This window comes from Marmota marmota, unplaced genomic scaffold (assembly GCF_001458135.2).
Source record: "Marmota marmota marmota unplaced genomic scaffold, marMar, whole genome shotgun sequence".
NCBI lineage: Eukaryota > Metazoa > Chordata > Mammalia > Rodentia > Sciuridae > Marmota > Marmota marmota.
This window is the reverse complement of record NW_026000111.1, coordinates 866,858-888,068: the sequence shown is the minus strand read 5'-3', so window position 1 is coordinate 888,068 and position 21,211 is coordinate 866,858. Positions and strand designations below refer to the sequence as shown.

At 44.8% G+C, this 21,211-nt stretch overlaps 1 pseudogene; it reads right to left on the bottom strand.

Moving 5' to 3' along the window:
* Positions 1–8,447: 8,447 nt before the first annotated feature.
* Positions 8,448–12,628, bottom strand: LOC107160534 (annotated as a pseudogene).
* Between the last annotated feature and the right edge of the window lie 8,583 nt (positions 12,629–21,211).

Below are 21,211 nucleotides of genomic sequence, written 5' to 3'. Positions count from 1 at the left end.
AAAAAAAACAAAACACCAAAACACTGCTTATTTCTCTACTGTTTGAAAAGTATTTTCGCTTCAACTTTTGAGTGTTTTCTTTTTCACAAATCATCTCGTGGCTTGCACAGCTTCTGATGGCCCTGCTGCCTTGCTCATTTCTGTCCCTTAGATGTAACATCTCCATTTCCTGCAGTTGCCTTCTGTATTTTCTCTCAGGGGGCTGACAGGATGTGTGTGGTGGGGTTTATCTGTGGACATGGCATTCTTTCAATTCCTTGCACCTGGGAGCTGTGACTTTTAAATATCAGACAATATCTTCAAACATTTCTTTCTCCTGTCTTGTGCCTCCCTGACTAGGATTTCTTAGCACAGTTTGATATGGTCTCACAATTTTCAAATTCTTCATGAAGTTTTTCACTTTTATCTTCCCGTGTTTCGGATTTGCTTTAGTAGTATAAATTTTGTTGCTTACTTTTGAGTTTGCTGATTTTTTCAGGCTGCTAGTGACTCTCTCAGAGGATGTTCTCCTGCCCCGATGCCATCTTTTTCATTTCTAACATTACTGGACTGTTTTTACAGTTTTTCTTTGCTGATATATCCCTATCCATTTCAATGTTGCCAGTCTTCTCCAAAAAGATTCTTCAAGATATAAGCCAGGAAATCTAATTCCACTCCTTTTGTAAATTCAAGGATTTTTTTTATTTAAATGCAATTTTATTGAGATATCCCTGGCATAAAAACCTGTACTACCTTGTACTCTATGTGTGTACATGCCACTTGTAGCTGGTGTACAAAAAGCTGTTTTGATACAAGTCATGAAATTTCTCAATACACCATCACCACAATGCTTATCATCTGCCTGCACGTGTGTGCAAGAAGAGTAAATTAACATTCATCTCCCTAGCAAATTCCCAGTGTACAGGGTGGTCACATAGCTATGCATTAGGCCTCTGGACAGGCACCTTATACACCTGAAGCTGCGTCCTTTGTTAGCGGCCCCTCCCCACTGCCCACTGACCTCAGGCCTTGGAGATCTCTGTTCTCTCTGTTTTGCAAACTTGACTAGTTTAGATTCCACATACATGGGATCGTGCAGTATTCACCTTTCTGTCTCCTGCTTGTTTTGCTTACATGATGTGGTCATCGTCCTCCTTTAGTGTTTTGTGTCTCTCATGATTTTGTATTGATATCAGGCACTGTATGGAATGTGGCAGAAGAGAAAATGGCAGTCACTGTTGAGGCCTAGGAAGAGCCCTCCTCTTCATCTTGTTGGCCATGAGCGGGGTTGGGGGGCTCTGGTGAGGAACTGGATGGGTTTTTGGTGGTTTTCCCAGAGACCTTCACAGCCCTCAGGTCTTGCAGCCACCCCATCATGGAGCAGAAAACCTGGAGCGCCAGGAGCTTCTCTGTGCACCACCATCATCTCAGCGTTCTTCAGCCCTCACCCCTGCCTGGATCTGTGCCCACCCTTCCACATGGCCGGTACTCGTCACTGTTGCCTGGAGCAAAGCGAGCTGGGCTGGTGTGGACATTTCACATGGTGCTGCTCAGGTCTCAGAAGCAGGCAATTCCTGTGCACTTCAGTCCCTGGGATGAATTGCTCAGCCTTGCTGCCTGCTCCTTCCCAGGCACCAACATGGAACTCTTTTCTCATAGGTGTCGGGTCTTGGTGCAAACCAAGGACCATTGGCTAGTCCTGCACCACCAGCAATGACAATGTTCTTTGCATCAGAGCAGTCTCTTGAGCCTGAGTGAATTCTCTGTCCCCTGCTGGACAACAGATGTATTTCACCTACAGTCCATATGGAATCAAGGGAGCAAATTTATTTAGTCAATAGCCCAAGCTGAGCCATTTTAAAAGGCAGGAGAACATTATGTGCTGTTTTCCCTGTGCTTCACACATTGCCATTGACGAGAAGAGCTGGAGACATGGGCAATTTTATTCCTGCCTGGTGATGGCGGTTGCTCACCTGCCAGTCTTTGTCTCCAAGGTGACCTCGTACATCACCTGTGACATGGGTCACCTGCTTCTTCTCATATGTACCCACTGGAGATCATGGCAAAGTGCCGGTGAGCGGGTGCCCACTCCCCCTGCTTGGGGCATCTGAGATCTCCAAAACTGCTGCAGTAGCTCAGTTTTATCTTTTAAGAATTAATTAACTTTTTGTCTAATTTTATGGCTGTCTCCTTTTCCTGCTGTACTTTATCAAAGGCTGTGTCTCCCACTCTTTTAAGTGGGGGCTTGTCATTCTGAAATTTAGCTCACAGTGTCCACTGTGAGCTTTCATTCTGGCTATCAAAAGTCCTGTGGTTATGTCAATTAACCAATTTGTCATCTTATTGTTAATATGAGACCAAGATTCTCAGGCAGCTTTCATCTTCTTAGGGGGAAGCCAAACTTCAGGACTTTTTAATGGATTAATAGAACCCAGTCAATCATGGCTGTCCTACAGTGCCATGATCAGCAACAGATGCTTCTCGTAGAGTTTAAGTTGGAATGAAAACTGCAAAAGGAATGCCAGCTACTTCGTTCTGAACAGCACGGAGGAGCCAGCACCACAGAGCCGCCCACAAAGGGTTGCTTGGATGGTGCTTGGATTCATCATTGAGACTACTTCTTCGAAATCTGATGCTACCATAGACCTGCTCACACAGCACTTTGTCACCTAGCCCTGCTCTGTACCAGGCAGAGACTGGGTGCTGCATCCTGCCAACACCTGGAAGACCAGGCCACCCTGCACAGGTCACCTCCTTCCAGGGGTCCTGAAGCACAGCATGGGCTGGCTGGGAGAGAGGTGTGCCCTTGGTTCACAAATGACAGCACTTATGTTGGCCTTGAACTGCTTGCTGGTTTCCATTTGCTAAAACTAGATGAATCCTGGGCTGGGAGAGGAGGGTCTGAAATGCTCAAGTGGTGTTGAAGGCACATGTTGAGACCTGCCCTGAGATGTGTGTCTCCCCTGCCTTCCCCCACTGAGAGAACGAACAAGACAGAGCACCTGAAACCAATCTCCATAAAAGGCGATGCAATTTGCAGAGGCGACAGGAAAAGCTCCTAGTTTTATCAGTTGGTGACCCATTGCTGGTTAGTGCTTCTCCTCCAGGACCTGGAAATCAGAGGGTGGCCTGGTCCTCTTAAGGACCATTTGGGAAAACTCACATTCAAATGTAGCACAGACTCACTTCTCCCCGAGTGTCTTTTCTCAAGTCAGGGAGCTTTCTCTCAGTGCACAGGGCCACTCCTCCATCCCGACAGCTGCCTTACTTTTGGAAGACAAGATGGTTTTCACAAAATAGAATGCCCCTTCCACTCCACCTGAGTCCATTTCTCCCTTAGGTTCCCAGCTTCAGCAAGTCTGGAGGAGGCCTCCTCCCACACCTGAGTGTTCTCCTCCTGTGTGCAGGGGCATGTGCTTGGTAAAGGGCCAAAGGTGGTCTACATCTCTGCAGAGGCTTAGGACCTCGTGGCCGGCGAAGCTTCCTCTGATGTGAGGCTCCTGTTCCAGCTGGAGAGTTGCCCCTTGAGTCCCCGGAGCTTCACTTACTGGGTTTTCTTCACTGGGTGCATCCGCTTCATTTCCTCTTTCTCTGTCAGGAGGAACCTTTCCCTCAACAGTCCAGATGGTTTCTAAAGCGACCTTGCCTGACAAGCACCTTGGTCCTCAATGTTCCCTTATTCTCTGTTATCCCTAGCTTTCCACTCTTCACATCATGCCCTCTCGGGGCAGCAGGTACATGGGTCACCTTAGGAGAAGTCCTCGCTCCAGTTAGAGTGGCGGTCATCAAAAATACAAACAACTGCAAGTGCTGGGAGGATGTGGGGAAAGGCCCACCCTTACATTGTCGGTGGGACTACAAATGAGCGCAACCACTCTGCAAAGCTGTATGGAGATTCCTCCAAAGACTAGCCACCATATGACCCAGCTGTCCCTCTCCTCAGGATTTTTCCAAAATAACTAAAATCAGCACACCATACGGACGCGCCACATCAGTGTTCACAGCAGCACAACTCACAAGAGCCAAGCAATGGAATCAACCTAGACGCCCATCAACACATGAATGGATAAAGAACATGTGACAGATATTCATACAGTGTTCAAGGAGTTACTTTGTGCTGGTCCAGTTATAAGCACACGGGCTGAAAATAATGGACCATACAAAAGTCCTTATTTACTTATTTCCCCATGATACTGAATATGATGGTCGCATGACATGCTTGAGGTGTACTGCAGATGAGGTGTCATTAACGTGATGAAATACGTAGATCACAGCAGTTGATCACAGCACAGGTAGCAGGTCCCGACCAGGATGAGAAACACTTAGGCAGGCATCCTGCCTGCTGTCTCCCTCCCAGTCCTGAGCTCCAGCACCACCCTGCTTCTCTGCCTCAGCTGGATTCTTTTTCATCATAAAGCACTTCTGAGGGTACCCTGTGCTGGGTGAATCAGGAGGTCATGATTTGGGCTGTGAATGGCATTCTGCTATGTAGATCTACTCAGCTGAGCAATGGTCCCCCTTGTCATTGACATTAGAGTTGTTTCCAGTTGGTATTTTGTTATTGTAATTGAAGTTGCTACAAATGTCCTCATCAGGTTTCCTTGGCCTGTGTGTGACATAAACGTGTTACATGTGTATTTACATATGAATAGTTTCCCTTGGAGTCATACTAAGTTGAGGAATTGCTTAATTATAGAATATGTGTACAATTTTTTTAGAAATTTGCTTTGAAAACTGCCAATTAGTTGGCAATATAAGACAGTTTTAGCTGATCCACGTTTTCACTAACATTCATGTTTTTCGGACTTTAAAATTTTGGTTAGTCTAGAAACTAAGTAGAGTTAAGTCACTGTAGTTTTGACATGAATTTTCTTTTTTTCTCTTTTTGCAGTGCTGAGGTGGAGCCCAGGGCTTGTGCCCACAGGCGAGCTCCACCACTGAGTTACTCTCCAGCCCAAAGCCATTTTCTTCTGCCTGTTTAAAAAAATTAGATTGTCTTTTATTCTGGAGCAATAGCAGAATTACCTATCTGTATACGATTTGTTAGGAGATGTACTGCAATTTTTCCTCCCAATTTATGTTTGCCCATTCATTTTGTAACTCTATCTTTTATCTGCAGAAATATTTTTAAATGTTTTATAAAGGGCAATTATTTTATTGTTTTATTTAAACAATTTTGATTGTTTTAATGATTAAGAAGTCTTTGTTAAATCCAAAATAGATTCTATTTTTTCATTTCTAGGTTCTGTTTAAAGTTTTATTCTTTTAATTTTAACCCTTGGGTCTGTAATCTCTCTAGAACTCAAATAGTGAGTTATTTTAGTTCCAACCTTAATAATGAAAAATGGAATTTCACTATTTGCAAAGTGCTGTATTTAGGAGGAATATTTAGATACATTAAATGTTTAACAGAACCTAAAAAGACAATTCTGCATATTGAATTGTTTTTTTTTTTAATCTGAAAAACTGACTTTGAGTAGCAATAATATTTTGAAGGCAGGGCACAGAACAGGAAGCCTGCCCAGTGTGGGAACCCACGTCATTACTGCTTTCTTGGAATGGGAAGATAATTTCCCTAGTGGACCTTAAAGCTTTTGGGTTCTTATTTCCCATCAGGAAAGTCCTAGTGTCCTGATCATCTTGAGTAAGCTTGTCCAACATAAACACTGAAACACAGGTCATATTTTATTCTAATTTTTTTCTCTATGAAAAAAAATACAAAAACAAAAAGCAGAGAGATTTCCATAACACATCTGACTTTTACAAATCCACAGAGATCATTCATGAGTGCGCAAAATTTGAATACAAAATATATATATATATATTCTGTAGTGTTTGTCCAGCCAGGACACAGTGGGGAGAACTGGACAGTGGCCTCTAGAAATCACAGGCCTAGATGTTAGTTGTGCTCCATTAACATACCTGTGGACTTATCCAATAAGTGGGTTTGGGGCTACCTCACCTCCAGATCCTTTGAAAAACAGTGGCATAAACAAAATACCCAATTAAAAGTAAAAGAATAATAAAGAAAAATGCAGCATAATTTCCTCGGGCCTCCTGAGCAGCCCTTCCTCAAGGAGTCAGCCAGTCTTGCAGACTCTTTGTCCTGCAAATGCTTCCTTCCCCAGACCATGGCAAGGATTCCCAGGCTCCAGGGCCTTGACTCTCAAGTACCATTCCAACAGCAAAGGACCCAGAGAACACTTGTGGTGAGGCCGACCCTCTCTCCACAAACCCGCCAGCCCTGTGCATGAGAGGGAAGCAGATGAAGACCCTCTCGGCTGCCAACTTGAGGAGACCTCAGAGCAGATGAGTTTGGAGGGTGGGTTCACCCACGTGGAAGTCTACGCAACAAGGGGGCAACCAAACACCTCTGTTCTGACCGGCTCAGTCATCAGCCAGTCATAGTCATGGCAGAGCCCCAGGTGCCTCCTCTGTCTTTCCAAGTTAGTTCTTAGACTTGTTGTGGCTCAAAGTGAGACAAGATAGAAGAAACCCTAAGTCTAACCCTAAGAGGCCCCGTCCCACCTATAGGCCCAGCCTATTTTCCTCCTGATGTGGATTCTTGAGAGGTCCGTGAGCCTTGGAGCACTGTGAGTCCAGTCACTAATGCCTGCAGGCGCTGCCGGAACAGAGCCAAAGGGGAGATGTTGGAGGAGCCACCATGTGGGTACCTTCCAAACCTTATCACCTGGATGACATCCACCCAGATATCCCTAAGAGAACCACAGCACCGTGACAGCCCTGTGCTCCCTGAGGAAGAGATCTGAGCCCACCAGGTGATGCCACCCACACATTTGACATGGTCACTAAGCACAAAGTTTCCCTTAATAGAAGAGCCCAAGGTCCTGAAAGCACTTATTCTCAAGATAGCATCCACTTTCAGGCTGTCCAAGTGCACATTCCTTGTTTCCCAAATAAATCTCTGCTGTGCCTGTTTTTGACACATCCTGGATTTCTTTTCTGTGAGGTGTGTCAAGACCCTGCAAGGGCCTCTCTTCTGGGAGACCTCCTGAGACCCCTCGCTGGTGCTAAAAGATGTTCCCAAGGAAGCTACGATGTCCAGTATCTGTTTGCAGCCATTTCAATTTATTTAATTGACAAGCTGTCTCGTTCTTTTATTTGGAAGCTTGCTCTAACTCCACTTCATATCACTGTTTCAACTGCTGTTTATTTTTTCAAAAAGAATTGGAGACTCATTTTTTTTTCTTCCTCCCCTTCTTTTTCTGACCTTTGATTTCCTGACAACTCTATCTTGAGGTTTAGAGTGGCCATTTATTTTCATGACTGTATTGAGTGTGCTCATTGGTTTCCTACCTCAGGACACATTCTGTGATGTTTTCTCTTGGCCAGAAGCACAGATGTGATGTTTTCCTGGTCACTGAATAGATGGATTTCCATCCTGATAAACAGAATCTCATCCATGCTTTCTCTATTTTTCTTGAGTAAAATGGCAGTTTAGTCTATATCTGTTTTTAAGGAATCTTCTTTTTGCGAAAGTCCACACCAGTTTCATATTTGAGTCTAGTGAGTGAAATGTTTTCCACAAAATGTTTATGTGACTAGGTGTTTTAAGTGGGCCTTTTCCCCTTAGGAATGGACTCTATAATTTCCCACATGGATTTTCAGCTACTATGTATTTAAAACAAAATTTTTTTGTGGTTCACAGATATTCCCCAATTTTTGCAAAATTCCAAATTTTGTGAATCCTTTTCACTGAATATTATATTTTTTTAAAAAAAACTCTGCCATGCAATGCTGATTTAAGATGTGTCAATGAGAAAACAATGGCTACAGAAAATGAGGATTCAGTTACTTTGAATCCATAAACCGTAGGGTGAAGCAGAGAAGGGCCCTGGGAATTCAATCTGGATGTGGCCAAGGCTGGTTCCAGGGAGCCCAACTCCTGTCTCAACCAAGCAAATGTCAGTTAAATGAGAGAAACCATGTATGTTTCAAAAAGCCTCCCAGAAGTCAAAAATAAAACAATAAACAACTCTCCCCCCAAACAAAACAACAACAGGCATTGGTATAAATGTGCGTAAAAACAATGTGGAGCACATCACCAAAAAGGGTGGCCACATTCACCACCTTTCACAGAAGAGTTCTCAGGCCCAGAGTAAGACTTGTCCATGCACCTGACTGATGTCAAAGTATAGGAAAATTAACCATCAAACTCCTCCCAATTCTAAACATCTGTTTGTCCTGAGCTGACAGATAAAGTCCTTGGTGGAAAACTTGGTGCACTGGTAATGAGCGAGTACCAGGTGGTGGGAAACTGCTGACCCAGTGCTGTAGCAGTACTACAGGGGCATGCCAGGTGCTCATCCTGGCTTACACACAAGCTTCACTAACTCTTCAGGCCACTTCCATGTGCTTAGAAGAGAACCCTGCCCCCTGCCCCTCCCCACCCCCACACATACCAGGCTTGAACAAATAAATCCTTATTAAATCACCCTCTGTTGCTGAACAAGCAGAAACTCCAGCTGTTTGAAAAACAGAAGGCACATCAGTGAATTCAAATATAACACAGTATTTCATGTCTGTGAGTCCCCCAACCCCATGTCCTGGCAGACCCACTTGATGCTGTCATCACTGTCAAACAGGATGGAGTTGGTGTACGGGCCCCCATCCTCGGGGAGGATGGTGGTGTAGGAAGTAAACTTGACTCTCTTCCTCTTCAGGCCAGAAGAGTTTACAGGTTCGTTTTTCATCTCTTTCTCATAGACAGAGTCAGAAGGTCTGAGCAGCTGACTGTGGAAGGGCTTCTGGGAACCTCCTTTCAGCAGGGAGTTCTTCTCCTCGAACTGCAGCCCCCTGTCTATCATGGTCATGCACTCCTCCGAGGGGAGCATGATGTCCACTGGGTTCTCCAAAAGCTCCACGTCGTTCCCAAGCCAGACCCAGTCGTGGGAGTGGGGGATGTTGCCCTGCTTGCTCACCGCAAGCCTTTGTGTCGGAACTTCCAGGAAAACACCACGCAGTTGATCAGGAAGACCAGGATGGCCAGTCAGAAGACGCAAAGCAGGGCGTACATGCTGATCTCCAAGTCTGTCAAGCCCCTGGAGGCCACCGTAAGGTCACTAGGGGTACTGGATTCTGGAAACTTCCCCTGGGTGGGGAAGCTGGTGAAGGCATCTGCACCACCACTCTTGAGCAGATTCTTGTCCTTCCCTGCCCCAGGCAGTGGCAGGGCTGTGCTCCTGTTGGTCCTGTCCTCTGGGCCAGCAGGGCCGCCATGCTGGAGCCACTCCTGGACCGCTCCCTCCTGGCTCCCTTCCTGCTCTATGGAGTTGCTCAGGTGATCTTTGTATTCCTGGTTCATGCCCTCAATGTCATTGCTGCCTCCTCGGTGCTCCTCCTCAGTGCTCCTCCTCGATGCCCAGTGCAAACCTGACCTTGGCACTTCCTTTACCCACAGCAAGAACACTCTTCCTCTTGGTCTTCTGGCAAGGCTCACTGATCATCATCTCCAACTTGATCAGGGGCCCTTGCCCTTCACCCTCTGAAACCACAACCAGCCACTAGGACTGCAGGTTTGGCTGGACAGACACCACCATTTTATCCAATGACAAGACAGTTATGGAAAAATCCTTGGGATCATAAATGTCTAAGTGTTACTTACTGAATTGAACAAAATTCCAAGAAAAAAAATCAAAATATTTGTTGTGATAACTCTTCTTTACATTTGCAAATTTTTATCACAGAAATGTTAATTCCAAAACATTCTTTAAGTGTATATAATTAGAAAAAATAAGCCCCAGTGCTCTGTAACCTTAACCCATACTTGAGATACACTGGACTGTCATTAATAATGATCTACATCCCAGTAATATGACAAACAAACAATACAATTTTAAAAGGGCAGGAAAATACACATTAGTTTATTTCATGTCCTACAACTGAATATTGCTGTGACCCTTCTTAAAGCTTTTTGAAAAATTAGGCCATGCATCCAAGTCATTTCCAAGGGCAACTAATCAGCCATCACCCAAGACATCATTTGAACTATGATACATTAGAAATTCAATGCAGATAAAGCCACACAGTGCTGGCTGAATGAAGGTACTTGGGGGAAAATGCATTATAATCCCATCCCACTAAAGAGACACAATGCCCCTGATATCTTCTTAAAGTGATTCACTAAAACTCTGAAAATCTGTAAAAGTTTTAGAATTGTCCATAATTACAGTAAGTAGACAGCAATTTGGTGACTACTTACAGTAGCTGAAATGGAATTTCTAAGTGTCAAAACCTGCCTGCTTTCATAAAAATGGAAAAATACAATTCTCTATCATGGTCTACGGTAGACAGTCAATTGCACAGATGAACTTGCTGCCGGGCAAATGTCACAGGGACCTATGATGGACATTTAAAGAGCATCTGAGAAGAAGTGCTCCCCATGCATTGGGGGCAGACTGGGGAAGAGGCAGGGAGACATGTTGGGGTGCCATCTTGGCTACACATGCCCTCTGCTGATCACCTTTGGGACATGAAGACTGAGAGGAACAAGCTCTCCATTAGCTAGGGTCTTAAAGGTCTCTGGGAATCTCATCTCTTTAGGAACTTGAAGAACCTCCCAGGGAACCATTCTCTTATGTCTGGTGGAGATAAGAGAGTGAGAAGGGAGAATCAGTCCATGCCTTGTTATGCTCGAATTCGGGACCCCCAAAATACCACCAGAGACCAAGATCAATGTAAACAGCAAAGAGGTGTTTATTGCGAGCTAGCTCAGTCCTCCACGCGCACACACAGCAACCGGTGACACTGAGAGGCCCTGAGCCCAGGGTTTGCAGCAGTTTTATACATTCTTTGGAGAAGGCAGGGACCCCCACATACATCATAGCATCTCTTAGCAAATCATCACACACCGCGGGAAAATCAAATAACAACTCTAAAACATGATTAGCACATTCACTGGCGGGAACAAGTTGGGTCAGTACAAAAGGGGTATTCATTTGAACTGATTGGTTTAAGCCAAGAGGGGTGTTCATGCTGAACTACATGGTTTCCCAACATGTTATCAACCACCATAAACTACTGGGAGGGTCATCTGGCATCCCAGGTATTTCCCTGTCTCATGCTGATTGGTGGCTGCTAGGGGGTTGCTATGGATCCCCACCTAGCCTGACTGAGTCAAGGACACCTGTCCCAGCAGATCTCTCCTGTTATTTGTAGATAAACAACTTAGCAGGGTGGGAATGTGCCTAGGAGTGCTCTGTGGGTCTTTCCAAGGACAAAGGTAATGTCCCTTCCTTGGACAGGTTTTGCTATGAGGTAGAGGATGGTTTTTCAGCCTGTCACTTGCTGTGGACCAGCCACACTGGAAATTCACTGTCTTTTCTGTCTATATGGAGGACATTCTAAAGTGACACCAAGAACTCTTGTCTCTACTCATTAAGGTGCCACCAAGTAAAAAGCACCAAAGGTGAAATAGGTGTAAGAAAAATAAACCTCTAAATTGCAAGCGTGTTTTATTTTTAATTGCAATTTTATCACAATCACTTAAAACACTGTAATTAATGTTTATACCAAAATATTTCCTAATTCAGTTTCCAAAAAAAAAACATTTGCTGAAATCATTTTTAAAGCTTTCAATAATTGCTTGATTTCACCTTCCAATTAAAGCATTCCTAAAAAGAACAACTTAGAGCATTTTTTCTTTGACTCAAAGAATAAATTGATTTTAAAGAGTAGTAACTGTGTATGCTTTAAAAGAGATTTTGGTTGATTTAGCAATAAAGATTATTTCAAAAATTATGCAGATCTTGGTGCTGGATATTCAGAGTAAAGAATTATGACATTAAAAATTTAATCTGTGCTCACAGAGCGATGCAAAAATAGGAAAGCTGTTGAGAAGATGGTTCCATCATCCCCTCTACCCCATAACCCTCCAAGTATGGCCTCCACGTTCATGCACAGAGGTGGGCAGTCCCTATGACAGATCTGAGGGCCCCAGGAAAGCACAGCAAGAAAGAGGGTTTTATGGCCTAAAACTATCAATTCGTCTAATTTACCTTCTATTTGCAATTTAGTTCTAGAGGACATATTGCATTAAAGCTGAATGTATTAAATAGACATTAGAAAACAACTCAAGTAGACTAACACTTTACAGTGAGAATTTATAGTTTTATTGAGAATATCTGTTGCTCAATTTCCAAAATATCATTCCATCAGTATTAGCTAGAAAATCGTTACCACAGGTGCATGAGGAAAGATACAAGATCTGGTAATTTCATATTTTCAGCAAGAAATCACTTTTTTCATTTTTTAAAAATGTTCTTAACCACTGCCCATGTCCAATACAGTTAAAGAATTCAATTCCAAGTTTAGAAAATAAAATCCTCATGGTTTCCCTGTCTTCAATTAGTAACACAGAAAGTGGAGGCTTATATTTGTAGGAAAACAGCTTTATTCATTTTTCAGCTTAGCTTTTTCTACTAAAAGAGGTCACATTGATGATGTTCATTTATTTTTTCTCAGCAACATCTTGTGAGATAGAAAAATGCAGATCACTGTTTTCATCTCACAGACAATGTCGTGCTTGGAGAGGTTAGGGTTCCTGCCTGTGCTACCCATACACCAAATGGCCTTGGAGAATCTTCCACTCCCCAATCTTTCAGTCCACACCTTCAGCCACCTGAGCCATCATGACATTCATGAAGGGCATTCATTTCCCTTGAGTCCAAGGAGCTTTGGGAATGTGACTGGATGCCACAGTCCACATTCCGTGCATAGCTGAGTGCCTCTAATGTCTTCTCATCTCTGTGGCTGCACATCAGATACTATGGCTCCTTCTCAAAATCAGGATCCTCCTAACTTGAGAGGCTCCAGTAAAACTCAGGACACAGAGTTGTCTTGGTGTTTCCTCCTGCTGCAGATATTAGCCTCCACTCGAAGTCTCACTGGACACCTCTTGGTGACCATCAAGGCTCCCCGGAGAAGTGAGGCAAATGCTGGCTGTGGACAGGAGGGCAAAAGAGACCTCCATGTGGGCTTTCTGGTCCTCCAAGAAGGGGCAGCAGACACCAGATCCTCCTCATTCCAACTCCATCTTGGTTTTGGGAATCAAGGTTGGAGGCAAAGCTCAGATCCAGCAGGGAGCTCTGGGACCACAGGCAGGCCCTGGCCTATCTCCTCCTGGGCAAGGAGACTGCCTAGGGGGTCACATGGCTGCTTGGGGTGGGCATGGAGCCAGCAAGCTGAGCACACTCCAGGCCCAACCCATTCCTTACCTGGTACATCACAGAAGCCATGGGCCCAAACCTGCAAAAGAGTGACCAAGTCTAAAGTCATTTATGTCACTGTGAGAGTGAAGAGAGCTAATTTTTGCAAAACATCACTGAGAGCATTCCAAATTGAGGAAAATACCAAGACCTTCCCTGTCCCCTGCCTGTAGTTACCTTTGAATGTCCTGGACAAAACATCCAGGGAATCCTGGCTTCTTGTGGGAGTGGCTGGCTCAGGGGAACTTGGTGATCTCTCTTATCTCCAGGTGCACATCCTCTGGGGGTCTGGCCCGTCCTTGGGGGGATGAAGCCAGGCTAAGTCCTGAGGGCTGTTGGAGCAGCATCTTCTGTATTCTATTTGCTGGTATTTAAAGAGACCCACTGGAAGCAAGAGCTTTGGAGCCTCAGTGGTGGAGAGGGCGCTCTGCCGGGACTTCCCATTCGGGACCCTGAGAAGAAGGTCGCACAGCTACCTGGCTTCAGGGGTTGGTGCTTCACCAACCTGGTGGTGTATTCTCTTCCCCCTCTTTCCTCCCACTGTACTTTCATATTATTGCTGAAGTCAACGCTGCTGTGTATAAGGAGAGAGCCTTTATTGCCTAACTCAGCAGCTTCAATGTCACAGACATCCTAGAGCAGGCCCATGGGCACTCCCCACGTTGGCTCATGGCCCCCATTGGACACTCTACTCAAACAGCCTGGCTCTGTTCTCTCCCACTCCTATTATTATTATGGTTCTTTTTGATCTGAGGAGCTTCCTAACAGGGAAGATGGGCAGGGTGGCCATCAGCCCAGCCAGGCACTCTCAGATTCCAATACCAGAAGCTAAGGACTTTATTTATAGAGATAAGCTCCTTAGCCTCTCATTCAGTCTTTGTTCCCAAGACTGGGGAACAAAGGTGGCCACACACACACACCTCCATTTGCACTTCTATTCTCTCTGGAAAACCAGAACCTCAGTCCCCAGGCCACCCAGTTCCACACTCTGGTTAAGCCCACACACTGAGGAATCTGCTGACTCAAACACTCCATTTCTTGAGCCCACAACCATTTCTAAAGTCAAGTGTGTGTGTTGGGGGTGGGGCACTGATCACTTAGCTCTTCATGGTGCTTAGAGAAGTTTTATCTTTATTTTCTCCTCTCCCCTCTTCAGAGTGTTTGCAATGGGGCTCTCATCAGTCTCTCTGAAATATTAGTTGTGGAAATACCATTATAAAAAGTAAGCTGCTAGTGCTAAAATATTTTTAGGACAATGCTAGGGAGCAAGAGATTGCAGGTTCACTTCTAGAATGACCCCCAAAGCAATGAGCCAGCTACTGTCCAAGTGGGGGTGCCATCATAGTTTCACAGGTCATCAAGGAGGTCACGTGCCACACCAGCCTGCATACCCATGCAGCTTCGGAGACCATGCCTGCATGGGCTCCTTGCCCTCTCCTAGTGGCAGAGGACTTAGCGTGGGTATTGGAAAGGGTGCAGGTTCTGGGTGCGTGGAGTGCATGTTGCTCAGCAACATCTCACCACCACCTGTCTCCACATGGATCCTGAAGCTTGTCAGCTAACGCAGCTTCTTCTGTCTCACATTCAGAACCTGGTCCTGGAACACAAAAGGGATCTCAGGCCCTGTACATCTAGACTTCCTTTGTACCTGGGCACTCGGGGATTCTCCCTTATCCAGCAATCCACACCTGGCCTCAAGGATCTTCGCAGTTTCTGTTGGCTCTCCACTGAGAAGTTGCTCTGACCCCCCAGCTTTGTCCTTTCCTCTGACTATGGAAGACACAGTGATGGCCACAGACTTTTCTCACACAGCGAGAAGAGAGGCGGCTCCTGATTGGTTCCACAGTTCAGGGATGTCATTTCCTATCTCTGCATTTTGTCACCCTGAGAACTTCTGCTGTCTTTTTGAACGTGTTGCCTCTGGCTGCAAGACACGGCCACAGAGCTGTGATGCGTAGCACAGAGACAGAGGCAGACTCATGGCCAAGGCTCACACTGTCAACCAGAAAACACTTCCCTGAGCCTCTCTGAGCCTCCCTTGAGTCCCATTTGCTAACTGGGTGCCAAGTTCACATCTGCAGACTGGATCATGGGGACTTCCTTCCTTGTGAGAAGGCAAATCCAGGTTTTGGTGGGCAAGAAGTGAGGTTGAGAAGAATATAAAATATAGTATCAAACAGGCCATGTAGAGCCGACCTGGCCTCCAGACCGAAGAGGTACGTGGAGAACCCTGCGTTCCATCTCCACATCCAGCCTCCAAGGGCAGGTGGTATTCGCACAGGGACTCCACGTGGAACAGTTTTTCAGGAATTTAGGACTGAGTTGGAGTTGGAGCCAGCCACAAGCTCTTCCCAGGGTTTAAGTTCAACAAGGCCATTTTTGATCCCTTGGTTGATTCTGAAGGTGGTCTCTGGTGAGGTGGACCTCCACTCGGCCTGTGGACTCTGACGCCTTGACCTCTCAGACTCCAGCCTCTTCCCTGTTATCGGCCTTGGTGTACTCGACTTGGTGCACACAACGATGGAGGTCACCAGGACGTCTTCATGCATGCACACAGAGTGACTGGCCTGTGGTACCAGGTACCTCCTCTTTCCCTCTCCCCCTCCTCATGGTCACCTGCCTCTGCTCTGTTGCTTCCCATGTTCATAAGATCCCCCTTCTTTCCTCTTTTCTTCGCCCTCCCATCTACATGAGAGAAAACATACAACCCTTGACTGTCCGAGGCTGTGGTTTCACTTAGTGCAATGCTTTGGGTTCTATCCATTTACCAACAAAAGACACATTTCCTTCTTCTTGGTGGCTGAGTAGAACTCCATCATCTATATACACCACATTTTCTTTATCCATTTGTCTGTTAGTGGGCATCCAGCCTGGGTCCACAGGTCAGCCATGGTGAACTGTGCTGCTGTAAACACGTGTATCCACGTCCCAACACAGTGTGCTAACTCTAACTCTTCTGCATGCTTACTGAGGAGCTGGACTGCTGGATCATATGGTGGCTCCATTCCTAGTCTTTTGAGGAATGTCCTCAAAATGGTTGTAGTAATTTACAGTCCCACCAACAGTGTGTTGGTGTTCCTTTTTTCCTCAAATCCTGCGAATGTTTATTAAAATTTGTATTCTTGATGACTGTCATTCTAACTGGAAGATAGTTTTGAGAAGTATCAGCTCAGATGAAGTGTGATCACTTTTATTTTAATAATCCTCGTTAAGCACCAGACAACTGTCGCTAAGGGTTTGTTTCTGTGTCTTCTGGTGTATTCTATTAGTCTGCATGGCTGGTTTTAGGCTGCAGTGTGTTGGTGGTTACCTAGGCTCTGTGATGAGTGTGAAGTCGGGTATTGGGAGCCTCTAGTGCTCAGGACTGCTTTGGCTCTTCTGGGTTTTTTATTCTCGCATATGAATTGCAGGACTGTTTCTTCAGTTCTGTGAAGAATGCCATTGATATCTTGAAAGGATTGCTTTGAATCTGCGGATCACTTTTGGTAACATGGCCCTGTTAACAGTATTAATTCTGCCTTTCTGAGATCAGGGAGATCATTTTGAACTTCCATCTCTCTCTTCTCAGCTCTGGGAAATGCCAGGCTCTGCTGGGATTCCCTACCTGTGCTAGGCCCTGAAACATTCTCCAGGAAGTGCACGGGGACGTGGGTGGGTCAGAGAGCTCAATTAATGTGCTTTCCCTGGTCAAGTGATCAGCACAGGGCCCTGCCTACAGCAATGTCTAAAAACCATTGTTTTATGTACTTGGTCTATTTTTAAGTTGTTTCCGTTGGGATGTACATTTTGGTTCCTATTATTCCATCTTGGCCAGATATGGATCACATTTCATGAGCTCTTTCATTTCAAACATTTTATGCCTGACTTTTGGAGATTAAAAAATAGCACCAACACATGTTAGCTTAGGACAGGATCCAGGCAATGCTAATGCATCAAATGATGGCCCAGAAGGGATTAAGACCTCTTTGCCTGGTTAAAGCTGGACATATGGAGCTAGGCAGCTTTCTCCACCTCTGGATTCACTGAACCATGGGCACACATGCTGGAACAAGCTTAGGTATTTGGGATTTGCATAGGAAATTAATCACAGGAATAAGGAGATCTACAGCATTGCTTTCCAGACTTCTATGGAAGAGAAGGACCAAGTCAAAAACACCTGGTGGAAGCCTGGTAATGTTGGCCGCAGCCAAGACACTGAATTTCCAAATTTACAGTCTAGTGAATACTTCCAGAAAGACTCAGCAATTGAAAGCAGAGCCAGTCTCCAATGGCTCCTGGAGGCAGGCTTGGTGCCCAAGGACCCAGAGTATCAAGAAATAGGTCCATGGAATTTGTTCTCTTATTTGACTTTGAGTTCATTCCACCATGGGGAAGGTTATTTGCAACTTCTGGGAATAAAATTCTTGTCCTGAACAATGTGGGAAGTAAAACCCACAACACTCACCAGTGTTATGGAGAATTATAATTGTTCCATACTCTTAATCTCCCATATGAGAAATCTAGATTTACACCAGTAATAGATCACCATAACCCTGATGATTGTGTGCAGGTGGAATTTAACTAACAGTAGTGTAATGCAGGCCTAATGTTCAAGATCATTATATGCACAGAGTATTCTATGAAGTGCTGGTAGAAACAGATAAGCAGGAGCTAAAAACAAAAGCCTCTGTAGGGACAGAACAGGAAACATCAATCAGAGAAGTAGACTTGATGCTATTTAATTGAGAGTATTGGGATTCCACCTGTTAGTCCAAAACCCGTTCCCTTGCCCAGGACATCTTTGTAAGATTAACCTCCATCAAAAACACAGTTCCTCCCCTTTAAGTCCCCAAGATCTCCATGTGACCATCAGCTTGCTGCCTGAGACTAGATTGGGAATTACTTTACTCCCTTATATATCCTCCTAGTCTTACAATTATTATTAAAATTGAAACAATCAAACTTGATCCAAACTGATACTTCTCAAAAGAATTTCACAAACAGTAATTTTCTAGTTGTAGCATTTTAAGTGTTTGGCAGTATTTCTTTCTTTATAACAATAATTTAGACTCTTATCACTCCTAGTTAGAGATTGTCTAATTTCCTGATGGCCAGGTATGACTAATTCTCCATTTGTTCTTATTTGTGTTGTGTATATGTAAGTTGTACCACATGATCTTTTGATGCACATGTATACAGTGACTATGCAGTCAAGCAAATTAACAGATCTGTCACCTCACCTGGTTGTCTTTCTTTCCTTCATATATCAAGAATACTAAAATATTATCTCTCAGCAAGTTTCTAGCATGGAATACAATGTCATTAATTATAGTCCTCATGATAAACTTTAGATTTCTGGATAGAATTTCTAGCCTTTTGTGACTATCAGGGACTTTGTGGTTTCAGTACTAATTTGTATATCCCTTTCTCTTCCTGGCGTCCTCCATGAAGGTCTTATGTTCTGGGAACATCCTTACACACAGGATTCCTCTAATGTGGCACTGGGGGCACCTTCTTTCCTTACCAAGTCCATGTGGCCATGGCTGCTCCTTTCCTCTTCTGGCTGCTGCCTGTCAGTCATCTGCACCCATGCCCAGCTTCCTTCTAAGGTAATGAATCCCCAGGGATCTGGGCCAACAAATGGACTTCAGCTCTCACTCCTTGTGAATGACCACTTGGGCTGGGTTCTCCTGGAGATCTATTTATGTTAAGGACAGTAAGCAGGAAGACCATTCTGGGATTAGAATCAGAATTAGATTAGATGTGATTGGCTTCAACCCTGAGCTGAATGCATCCTCTAATCCTGGCTATGAACAACATGCTGTGCTCAGGTTCCCACAGCCCTCCTTCTTGGTCTCTGCTTCACATTTGTTAGACTCTCCATGGAGTCCTGTCTCCCCTGGTGGTTCCTTGGCAGCCTCTGAATCAGAACATGTCAAGCTAGAAATCCATAGCCTTAGAATTTTAGCAATGTCTTTGCAAAGTCTTTGGATGGTAAGACCTGGTTAGCATCCCACTTTTTTTGATCACTTTGGTCAGAGACCTGAAGTGCTGACTGGCCAGACTGGACCCATCTCAACAAGGACAGTGGAAGGTTTGTTCCCAATGAGAAATGTGGCTAGATAGGGGGAAGACATGAGGCTAGACAGGCAAACCTCACTTTTCCAAGTCTAATTACTATGAAAAAGCCATCAGACAGGGGAGAAGCTGCTGGCAAAGAGCAAGTGCCCATGTCTACAGAGCACTTATTATACCACTGTTGTTCAATCTTTTCTTTTAGATTTCATTTTATTAGTATTATGATGATGATTTTTATTTGTTCTACTTAGTTGTACATGACAGCAGATTGCATTACAATTCATTGTACATAAATGGAGTGCAACATATCACTTCTATGGTTGCACATGGTATAGAAATGCACCATTTGTACAATCATACATGGACCTAGGGTAATTATGTCCATCTCACTCCACCATCTTTCCTATACCCTAACCCCTCCTTCACCCTCCCCTTTGCCCAATCCAGTGTTCCTCCATTCCTCCCATGCCTCCCCCCATCATAGATCAGCATCCATTTATCAGAGAAAATATTTGGCCTTTCGTTTTTGGGCTTGGCTTACTTTGCTTAGCATGATATGCTCCAACTCCATCCATTTACCTGAAAAATGCCATAATTTCATTCTCTTTTAATGCTGAGTAATATTCCATTGTGTATGTATACCACAGTTTCTTTGTCCATTCATCTATTGATGGGCATCTAGGTTGGTTCCACAGTTTAGCATTGTGAATTCAAGTTGCTATAAACATTGGTGTGGGTATGTCACTATAGTGTACTGATTTTAAGTATAGATGCTCAAGTGGGATTACTGGGTCAAATGGTGGTTTCATTCCAATTTTTCTGAGGAATCTCCATACTGCTTTCCAAAGTGGTTGCACCAATTTCAGTGCCACCAGCAATGATGAGTGTACCCATTCCCCACATCCTTGCCAACACTTATTATTGCTTGTATTCTTGATAACTGCCCTTCTGACTAGGGTGAGATGAAATTTTAGAGTAGTCTTCATTTGCATTTCTCTAATTAATAGAGATGTTGAACACTTTTTCATATATTTGTTGATCACTTGTATATCTACTTCTGAGAAGTGTCCGTTCAGTAGGGACAGGACAGCAAACATCAATCAGAGAAGCAGACTTGGTGCTATTTAATTGAGAGTATTGGGATTCCACATATTAGTCCAAAGACCATTCCCTTGCCCGTTGATTGATTGGGTTGTTGCATGGTTCTCTGGGTCTATATATGTTAGCTCATTAATCCTCACACAGAGGGGGCAGGTGACATCAGCACTCTCAGGTGACAGGCAAGGACACTGATGAACGCCAAGGGTGAACAACTCAACACAGATGATGTGTTTACCGAGCTGCTACTCAGCCACATGGCTCCAGAATCAACTCCTGCAGCCACCTCAGCCTCTGTATCCAGCATGGGGGCCCTGGGTCCAGGCATGGTCACTAACTCCGGGGCCTGCACAGTCACCCACTCAGCCACAAAGTCCTCTTAAGATGCCAATAGTGTTCATTCCACCAGCTTCACAGGACTGCTATAGAGGACAACAAACTCTGTACACTCAGTTGATCAGTGAGCGTTCAAGTCACCAGGCTATGGCCCAGCACTGGATGTCCAGGTGGATGAGCAAGCCAGTGGGTGCAATGTCATAGTAGGACATGAGGCCCTCATCAGGCTGCTCAGATGCCAGGATGCAAGGTCTGTTCACTGCACCAGGGGAAAATTTCCAAAGTGATTTGAAGAAAGCAATTTTTCTCCTCACCACTGGTAGGGGCCAGGGCTGAGCTGGTTCAGATATCCCTGGGCTCCTTTATACACTGTTGTAAGGTGCTACTGGCCTCTTCTACGGTAATGTCAAACCTCTCTTGACCATCGCACTGGCACAGAATGGCACACGGGCACTGAAGGAAGCTGCAGAGCAGACACTTGAAGGGCACACTTCAGGTGGCCATGGAGCAGCAAG